This window comes from Nyctereutes procyonoides, unplaced genomic scaffold (genome assembly GCF_905146905.1).
Source record: "Nyctereutes procyonoides isolate TBG_1078 unplaced genomic scaffold, NYPRO_anot_genome, whole genome shotgun sequence".
Taxonomy (NCBI): domain Eukaryota; kingdom Metazoa; phylum Chordata; class Mammalia; order Carnivora; family Canidae; genus Nyctereutes; species Nyctereutes procyonoides.
In genome coordinates this window covers 19,224,174-19,233,680 of record NW_026575030.1, presented here as the reverse complement: position 1 = coordinate 19,233,680, position 9,507 = coordinate 19,224,174, and positions in this window count along the sequence as shown.

Genomic DNA, 9,507 nt, shown 5'->3' with positions numbered 1-9,507 from the left:
GAGAGAGAGAGAGGCAGAGACACAGGCAGAGGGAGAAGCAGGCTCCATGCACTGGGAGCCTGATGTGGGATTCGATCCCGGGTCTCCAGGATCGCGCCCTGGGCCAAAGACAGGCGCCAAACCGCTGCGCCACCCAGGGATCCCAATTTTTCCCATTCTTAAAGTGCTCTGAGAGACAGGCTTTTCAAGGGCAGCCTGTGTCAAAGTGACAAAGCTGGGAAGAACTCTTCTTCTACAGTCTAATTATAAATTAGCAGTTCAGCAGGTCTGAACACTTCTCCAGAGTTAAAAAACCAGCATCCAGTTTCTGCCACTATGTTGCCATGTGACCTTAAAACCTCTCCTGCCTGGGAACAAGACAAGGATGTCCACTCTCACCGCTTTTATTCAACATATTACTGGGAGTCCTAGCCGCAACAATCAAGCAAGAAAAATGAAAACAAGGCCTCCAAACTGGTAAGGAGGAAGTAAAGCTTTCACTATTTACAGATGATATGATACTATATACAGAAAATCCTAAAGACTCCACACACAAGAAAACTACTAGAACTGATAAATGAACTCAGTTAAGGTTGTGGGATAGGATAAAAAATCAACGTACAGAAATCCATCACATTTCTATATATTAATAACAAAGCAACAGAAAAATTGATAAAGTGATCCTGTTTACAATTACACCAAAAATAATAAAATACCTAGAAATAGGTTAACCAAAAAAAAAAAAAAAAAAGAAATAGCTTAACCAAGGAGGTAAAAGACCTGTACTCTGAAAACTATAAAACATCAATGAAAGAAACTGAAGACAGCACAAACCAGTGGAAAGATATTCCACGCTCACAGACTGCAAGAACAAATATTGTTAAAATGGCCATACTACCCAAAGCAATCTATAGATTTAATGCAATTCCTATTAAAATGCTAACAGCATTTTTCACAGAAGTAGAACAAATAATCCTGAAATCTTTATGGAATTACAAAAGACCCCAAAAAAGCCAAAGCAATCTTGAAAAAAGAAAAACAAATCTAGAAGTATTACAATTCCAGATTTTAAGTTATATTACAAAGCTTTAGTCATCAAAACAGTAGGATACTGGCACAAAAGTAGACATATGGATCAAAGGAACAGGAGAGAAAGTCCAAATACAAACCCACAATTATATGGTTAGTGAATCTTTGACAAAAGAGGCAAGAACAAGGAGTGGGAGAAATACAATCTCTTCAACAAATGGTGTTGAGAAAACAGGACAGCTACATGGAAAGGAATGAAACTAGGCCACTTACTTACACATCATTTACCATACACTAAAATAAATTCAAAAAGGATTAAAGGGGTGCTTGGGTGGCTCAGTCAGTTATGGGTCTGACTTTTAATCTTGGCTCAGATCGTGATCTCAGGTAGGAGGATGGAAGCCCGCGCTGTGCTCCATGCTCAGCAGTCTGCTTGTCCCTTTCCCTCTGCTCCTCCTCCTGCTTACACTCACCCCCAAACCCCCTCAAATATATAAATAAATATATAAAATCTATTTTAAAAATCTTAAATTTTTAAATTTTAAAACATAAAGACCTAAAATGTGAGACTGGAAGCCACAAAAATCCTAGAAAAGAATATGGGTCGTAATTTCTCTGATACTGGCTATAGTAACATTTTTTTCTAGATGTGTCTCCTAAGGCAAGGGAAATAAAAACAAAAATAAACTATGAGGACTACATGGACATTAAAAAGCTTCTGCACAGCAAAGGAAACAATCAAAAAAACTAAAAGGCAACCTACAGAATGGGAGAAGATAGTTGCAAATGACACACAATAAAGGGTCAGTATCCAAAATGTATAAAAAGAAATGAAACAACACAATACCCCAAAACCAAATAATCCAATCAAAAAATGCACAGAAGACAGGAACAGACATGTCTCCAAAGAAGACATCCGGGTGGCCAACAGACGCATGAAAAAGATGCTCAACATCACTGATCATCGGGGAAATGCATATCAAAACCACGCTGAAAGACCACCTCACACCTGCCTGAACGGCTAAAATCAAAAACTCAAGAAACAAGTGTCGGTGAGGATGTGGAGACAAAGGAAATTCCCTGCACTGTTGGAGGAGATGCCAACTGGTTCAGCCACCGTGGAAAACATGGAGTTGCCCAAAAAGTCAAAAATAGAACTACCCTATGATCCAGATTCACATTACTGGGTATCTACCCAAAAAAAAAAAAAAAAAAGGAAAACACTAATTCAGGGAGAACAGGTGTGTTGACTGCAGCATTGCTTGCCAGGCCTAATCACGGAAGCAGCCCGAGAGGTCACCAGCAAAGGAACGGACGAGTGGAGGAGAGCACGTGCTGCACATATACACAGCGGAACGTCACGCAGCCACAGAAAGAATAAAACCTTGCCATCTGCAAGGACTTGGGTGGACCGGGAGGGCATAGCGCTAAGTAAAATAAGTCAGAGAAACACAAATACCAGGCGATTTCACTCATAGCTGGAATTTAAGAAAGCAAAGGAGCAAAGAAAAAGAGAGAGAAATCAAGAAATAGATTCTGCACTAAGGAGAACAAGCTGATGGGGGGGGAGCGAGCGAGGGGGACTGAACACCCCACTAAGGATAACCGCCCCATAACTGCAGCGGCCCAACGGCTACATCGGCACCTGCACCTGACATGACACTGCATAGTAACCGATGGAATTCTAACACACTTAAAAAAAAAAAAAAAAAAGCCTCTCCTGGGGCTCTTGGGGAGTCCGTGGGTTAAGCCCCTGCCGTTGGCCCAGGTCGTGATCTCAGGGTCCTGGGATCGAGCCCCGCATTGGGCGCCCTGCTGCGGGGGGGGGGGGGGGAGTCGGCTTCTCCCCCTGCCTCTGCCCCCTGCTCATGCGCTCACTCTCTCTCTCTCTCTCTCTCTCATTCTGTCTCAAATGAATAAAAACAAAACCAAACAAACAAAACCTGTGCTGACAGAACATCCATTTCTTTGTATGTAGGACGACGAGGCAGGCTTGGCGACAGCGCGACACCTGGAGCCCTGATGGCCCGGCTCAGGGCTGCGGCCCAGGGCGCACAGCAGGCCAGGTGGGGGGGCAGGAGAGAGGGGGACCCCAGCCGCGCGGGCGCTAGCGCGAGACTCGGCAAGGAACCAGGCTGGCTAGAGGCAGGACCCTCGGTTCAGGCGAGAAGGCATCAGGCTGTATGTTGAGCTTACGGTCTAGGTAAGTATCATCATTCCACAGTGCAGCAGCGACCGTGTCGGGTAAACACTCCTGCAAACACCAGTAGCCTTTGCCAGGGATGAGTGACCCACCATATAGAGGATCATAATTGCCCTGCTTTTCCTCTAGGAGAAATTAATCTGAGTGTGACAACTTAGTTTAGGCCAGAAACACTAAAAAATTCAACCTAATGGGCTTTAATTAATTAAAGTGAGGCTTTGGAAGATGCCTCTCAAATGTAAGGCACAGCAAATTTGTGCACCATGAAATTGTAGATATTTAGTCCCTTAATAAAACTACCATATGAAAAATGCATCATTTTGCTCCCAAATGCTCAGTGGCATTTAAAGCAGTAGCAACCTCAACCCTAAGAGGGTGTTTAGAAATTTGCTTTCCTGACTATGGCTCCATCTCTCAAGTCTGTTTAAATACTCCCAGCTGGGGGGGGATCCCTGGGGGGGTGGGGGGCTCAGCGGTTAAGCGCCTGCCTGCGGCCCAGGGCATGATTCTGGAGTCCCGGGATCTAATCCCAGGATGGAATCCCACGTCGGGCTCCCGGCATAGAGCCTGCTTCTCCCTCTGCCTGCGTCTCTGCCTCTCTCTCTCTCTCTCTCTCTCTCTCTCTCTCTCTTATGAATAAATAAAATCTTTTAAAAAAATACTCCCATACAGGTCTTTGAGACTCACACCAAATGACAGCCCCGGAAAGACAGTGACCCTATCAAAGATCAGAGTCAGCCACTGCTAGGTCCTTGGCGGCAGGCACAACTGGCAGGACACTTAGGCCTTAGTATCGCCTTCCGCCTTCCATCTTCCGCAAGATGTACTCGTGCTTCCCGCCACCACCAAGCCCCCTGGCCCCGAACCACACCACACTTACTGCTGAGCCTTGAGAACTCTTGCATGTTCGTGGTGTTTGTCCAGAACCCTGAATCCTGACACACTCCCCAAGTCTACTCTGACCTGTCCTGGACATCCCTGCTGTGGCTTATGTCCCTGCCTTTGCACTAATCTCGCCCACCCTTTAAATCTAACGCGGACTCTCCCTCTCTTATCGTTGCTTCCATTCTACCTCCGCTCTTCTTAGGTGTTCAGTCATCCCTTAGGACTAGCAAGTGTCCTGGGGCATTGCTGGGGAGCAGGGTTTCTTATCAGGGAAGGAGTCTCCAAAGCAGAAAGACTCCAGCGACGCTGCTCAGAAGTGCAGCAGCCTGCCACAGGGAGGTGCCCTGGGGCTGATGGAGCAGAAATGGGCCCTCAAAGCTGCTCCTGCTTCCCGCCAACCGCCCTGTACCGACATCCGACATCCCTATTCTACTGACCCTGCACTTCCAGACCAAACTCCAGCACAGGAGTGTTGCCAGGGGGACTTAGGCTTCGGGCCCTTGGTGAACCTAGAGCCACCTGTCTTTGCCATTCCTCCTGCCTCTGTCCTCCTCCCAGGGTCCTGCTGCCTTCTTTTGGAGTCTAGAAATACAAATTATCTTACGCTACTCCTTCAAAAGTAGAACTTCATTCATTCAATAAAAGTTTTTTGAGCACTTACTATTTGCTTTAGGTACTGGGGATATACCTAGAAACCAAACAGGATGTAAAAATCCCTGCTCTTGGGACACCTGGGTGGCTCAGGGGTTGAGCGTCTGCCTTCAGCCCAAGGTGTGACCCTGGGGTCTGGGGATCGAGTCCCAGGTCGGGCTCCCTGCATAGAGCCTGCTTCTCCCTCTGCCTGGGTCTCTGCCTCTCTGTCTCATGGATAAATAAATAAATAAAACCTTTTTTTTTTTTTAAGAATTATGCACAAAGAAAACTCGATCTGACTTTGGAGGTGCAGGAATTTGGGGTCTCATGAAATTCCTTAAGTCCCACAGTGCTGAAGAGAGACTGTAACTCAGGCAACAACAGCAAGGGGGAAAGGCTCTGAAGGTATCCGGCCCGGGGAGGTGCCGCGCTGCCCTGCTTTCCCCCCTCAAGCACCGACTGCTACTTCATGTCCTGAGGCCTGTGCGTCCCGGGCACGTGGCAATGTCCTGTGGCGGGGGGGGGGGGGCTCCAGAACCGGCTCAGGAGGGGCGCAGGCAGGGCAGGCTGGAGGGGAAGGGGGGCTTTCACGTGACTTCTGCAGCTCTTCACTGCAGATCGGAGTGACTGTGGCTTGTCCCTCTCCAGGACTGGGCGGTGTTGGAGATGGAGAGGCCCGCAGGAGGCAGGCCCGGGCAGGCCAGCACCGACTCGCTCCCGCATCGCGGCCCCCCCCAACCCCGCCAAGGCCGGAGCCGCAGGTGGCGGCCACTGAGGCCGGCGCTTCAGCGGACCGCGGCTGCCTCGTCCCTGCCCGCACCGCTGCCCGCACCCCTACCCGCCTTCCCGCCGGAGACTCCTAGTCTCCAGGACGCGGGGACGGGTGCGCTGCTGCTGCGGCTGGGTGCCTGGCGCCCAACAGCACCCCACACCCCGCGCCCAGGCGCCCGCGGCCCCCACCAGCCAGCCGGGCCCGCAGGCTTCCGGGGCTCCAGCGCGCCCCCCGCAGTGCCGCCCCCGCCCCCCCAGCGCCCCCTGCAGCCCCGTGATAGCGCCCCCCGCGCCCCCTGCAGCGCCCCCTGCAGCCCTGTGCCCCCGCCCCCCCCGCGCCTACCGCAGCGCCCCGCCCCCCCCCGCAGCGCCCCCTGCAGCCACGTGCTCCCGCCCCCAGCTCCCCCCACACTCCCACGCCCCCTGCAGAGCAGCGCCCGTTTCCCCCCCCCGCAGCGCCCCCTGCAGCCCCGTGCTCCTGCCCTCCGCGCCCCCTGCACCGCCGCCCCCGCCCCCCAGCGCCCCCCGCAGCGCCGCCCCCGCCCCCCGGCGCCCCCCGCGCCCCCTGCAGCCCCGTGCTCCCGCCCCCAGCGCCCCCCGCAGCGCCGCCCCCGCCACCCCCCGCAGCGCCCCCTGTAGCCCTGTGCTCCTGCCCTCCGCGCCCACCGCACCCCCTCTAGCGCCGCCCCTGCCTCCCGCAGCGCCCCTTGCAGCGCCGCGCTAGCTCCAGCTCTGCCCCCGCCGCCTCCCACCGCCCCCCGCCTCCCCCCGCTGCCCCCGCCCCCTCTCTGCTGCACCCCCTGCAGCTCCGCTCCCCCTCCACCTCTGCGCGCCCCCCGCCCTCCCTCCCCTGCACCCCACCCGCCTCCCTCCAGCTCCGCGCCCTCGCCCCCTGCGCCCCCCGCCGTACCCCCTGCAGCTCCGCGCCCCCGCCCCCCTCCCCCCGTGCACCTCGCCGCCCCCTGACGGCGCCCGGGGGCCGCGCCCGAGCGGGGTCCGCCGCGGCGTGGATCCAGGAACCACCACGGGAGGCCGCTCGTCGGCGTCGGGCGGGGAGCAGGGCAGGGCGCGGGCTCGGGGCGCCCTGGGAGGGGAGCCCGCCTCGGTCCGTCGGGGCCTCGGGGCCTGGCCTGGGCCTCCCGCAGGGGGACCGCCCTGCTTCGAGAGCCCGCGTGAGGGGGGCTGCGGGAGGGGAGGAGAGGGGAGGGAGGGAGAAGGCTGCAGGAGGGGAGGGGGCCGCGGGAGGGGAGGGAGAGGAGGGGAGGGAGAAGTAAGGAGGGGAGTTAGGGGAGGGGAGTTAGGGGAGGGGAGTTAGGGGAGGGGAGTTAGGGGAGGGGCCCTCCCCGGGCCGTCGGGGGCCGGGCGGGCGCTGGGCTGGGAGTCGGAGCGGGTGGGAGGGGGGAGACGGTGGACGGGAGGGGGGAGGCGGGGGGCGGGGTACGGGTGGCCCGGGCGACAGGTGGCGGGTGCAGGGCGGCGCAGGCGGAGCGGAGCTGCAGCGCGCAGCCCCCCGCGGCGCCCACCTGGCCCGCCCTCCCTCTCCCCGCTCCTCCTTGCCCAGGTCTGTCCGCGGGGCCCGCGCTCCAGTGCCCGCGGGACGGTCCCGGCGGCCTCCGGGGAAGACACGGGGGACCGCGCCCCGCCCGCGCTGCCGGCCCGAGAGCCTGCGGGGCCCTCGGGACCGAACTCCGCGCCCCCCTGCGCCCTGCCCGCCCCCCCGGGGCCGGGCCGACGCCCCCGACCCCCGCGCCCCGCTCGGCCCCGCAGGCCTCGTGGTCGCCCGCGGGCTTCCATCCCCGCCGGCTGCTGCCTGCTCGCTTTTCAACACGTGCATTGTGTGACTTTCTGAAGTTTTTTAACTCAACACGGCGCTCCGACCCGAGCTCAGGCCTCAAGTCCACAGGCGAACTCTGCGTCCTGAAGGACGAGCCGCTGACGAGGAGGAGGACAGCGGCCCTGGAGGGCACAGTGACCGGGATGCGGGATGCGGCCTAATGAGGCTCAACATCAAACCGCCTCTGTGACGGGCGCGCATCTGTGGATTGACAGTAGTCGACGCTGCCCATCACGGAATGTCTGCTTCTTCACTTAAAAAGTAGCCTCCCGGGGTGGCTCAGAGGTTTAGCGCCTGCCTTGGGCCCATGGCGTGACCCGGGGGTCCCGGGATCAAGTCCCACATCGGGCTCCCTACATGGAGCCTGCTTCTCCCTCGGCCTGAGTCTCTAACTCTTTCTCTCCCTGTGTCTCATAAATAAATAAAAACCTGGTGGCTCAGTCGCTTAAGCATCTGCCCCCAGCTCAGGTCATGATCCCGGGGTCCTTGGATGGAGCCCCGCCTCCCGCTCCCTGCTCTGTGGGCCTCTGCTTCACCCTCTGCCCTTTCCCTTCCCCATGTTCTCACACACACACACTCTCTCTCTCTCTCAAATAAGTAAATAAATGAATTTTTAAAAGTTACCTAGGGGCTCCCAGGTGGCTCAATTGGTGAAGCATCTGCCCTTGGCTCAGGTCCTGACCCCGGGTCCTGGCATGACACCCCTCTGACTCTTCCTGCTAGCGGGGAGTCTGCTTCTCCCTCTCCTTCCTGCTTGTGCTCTTTCTCGCTATCTCCCTCTCTTTCAAATAAATAAAATATTTATTTTTTTTAAAGATTTTTATTTATTTATTCATGAGAGACACACACACAGAGAGAAAAGAGAGAGAGGCAGAGACACAGGCAGAGGAAGAAGCAGGCTCCATGCAGGGAGCCCGATGTGGGACTTGATCCCAAGACCCCAGGGTCATGCCCTGGGCCAAAGGCAGATGCTCAACCGCTGAGCCACCCAGGGATCCCCTAAATAAAATATTTAAAGAGAAATACAAATAAAAAATAAAATTCTAAATTTAGTTTAATTAATTCCACATGTAACACCCAGATAGGAGTATGGGTTATTTGAATAGAACATTTTTCAAATATTTACATCTGTGTATAACCCGTAGATTCAAAGAATGTGATTCAATTATACTTTCTAATCTGTTTTTATTACTTTCTATATTTTTTACGTTTTTAAAATGTGTGGCCCATTCACCCATTTTCCCACTGTGCTCTAACCCCCATAGCTGGCAACCACCAAACTGTTCGCTGTATCTCTAAGCTTGATTTTTTTTCCTGGAATCTACGTATAAAATAGATCATACAGCATTTGTCTTTCTCTGACTTATTTCACTTAACATAACGCTTTGAAGCCCATCTATGTTGTCTCAAATGGCAATATTTCAGTCTTTTTTATGGCTGAATAAAAATATACCATGCTCCATTGAAAATATATATATATATACCAAGTATCTTTATCCATTTATCCATCAACCAACACTTCAGTTGTTTCCATATCGTGGCGATTGTAAATAACACTGCAAAGGACATGGAGTACCATATATCTTCCAGAGTTAATTATTTGTTTTCTTTGGATAAATACCCCAAAGTGGAATTGCTGCATCATAGGGATTTCTATTTGTGATTTTTCCGAGGAAGCTCCATGCTGTTTTCCGCAGCGGAGGTACTAATTTGCATTCTCCCCAACCCGCAAGGATTCTCTTTTCTCCACATCCCGTCAATACTTCTTATTTCTTGTCTTTTTGATAGCAGCCACTCTGACAGGTGTGAGGTGATACCTCACTGTGGTTTTGACTTCATTTTCCTGATGATTCGTGATGTTGAGCATCCTTTCACTCGCCTGTCAGCCATCTGGATGTCTTTTTTGGAAAATGTCTCTTCAGATGTTAGAATCAGCTGGGGAATGATTTTGATAATCATGAGGCCTGGCTGCAGCCAGACCTAGGAGGTCAGGCCCTCTGGCCTGGGGCCCAAAGGCTGGTGGAAAGCTCGCAGGTTCAGTCCACCGCTTACAACTTGAAAATGGTGGGTCACGGGAAGGCCCACTGGCTCCAGGTAAAAACAATAACTGAAGGTGTGGAGCCAAACAGCAGGCACCACGAGCATCGTGCAAGAAGCTTCCACTGAATATAGG